The sequence below is a fragment of the Carlito syrichta genome, unplaced genomic scaffold (genome assembly GCF_000164805.1).
Source record: "Carlito syrichta isolate Samal-C Ts95f unplaced genomic scaffold, Tarsius_syrichta-2.0.1 Scaffold306507, whole genome shotgun sequence".
Taxonomy (NCBI): Eukaryota; Metazoa; Chordata; class Mammalia; order Primates; family Tarsiidae; genus Carlito; species Carlito syrichta.
Window position 1 is genome coordinate 469,348 of NW_007250603.1, and position 1,147 is coordinate 470,494.

The window sequence follows — 1,147 nt, forward strand, 5'->3', positions numbered from 1 at the left end:
AATGGACTTAATTGATACCTACAGAACACTCCATCCAAAGACCACAGAATACACATGCTACTCATCACCACATGGAACATATTCTAAGATATACTCGGCCATAAATCCAACATAAGCAAATTTAAAAGGACCAAAATTCCACCAAGTACCTTCTCGGACCACAGTGGAATAAAAATAAACATTGACACCAACAAAGTCTCCCCAAAACCCACGAAGACATGGACACTAAACAGCATGATAAAGGCCTTTGGCAAAGTCTCAGGATACAAAATAAATGTACAAAAGACAATCACATTTCTCTCCACCAATAATAAACAAACAGAAACCCAAATAAAAAACACAATTCCATTCACAATAGCCACACAAAAAATGAAATACCTTGGCATCTTCCTAACCAGAGACATGAAAGACCTTTACAATGAAAATTACAAAACACTGCTCAAAGAAATAAAAAAATGACACAAACAAGTGGAAAAATATCTCATGCTCATGGATTGGAAGAATCAACATTGTGAAGATGTCCATCTTACCTAAGGAATCTACAAATTCAATGCAATACCCATTAAATTACCAACAACATTCTTCTCAGACCTAGAAAAAACAACACAGGAATTCATATGGAAACACAAATGTCCAAGAATAGCCAGAACAATCCTCAGCAAAAAAAAAACCAACAAAGCAGGTGGTATCACATTACCAGGCTTCAAACTTTACTATAAAGCTACAATCATCAAAACAGCTTGGTATTGGTATAGGAACAGGCATATAGGTCAATGGAACAGAATTGAGATTCCAGAAGCAAAACCTCAATTTCTCAACCAACTCATCTTTGACAAAGCCCCCACTGCCTACCACTGGGTAGAGGAGAACCTATTCAGTAAATAGTGCTGGGAAAACTGGCTGATCACATGCAGAAGATTGAAACAGGACCCCTATCTATCCCCATGCACAAAGGTTAACTCCAAATGGATCAGAGACCTAAATGTAAAATCTCAAACCATAAGAACCTTAGAAAAGGAAGGAAATACCCTCATGGAAATCGGAACTGGCATCCAATTTCTGTATAAAACCCGAAACCCACAGGTCATAAGAGAGAAGATAGACAAGTGGACCTTATTAAACTGACAGCTTCTGCAAAGTCAAAGAA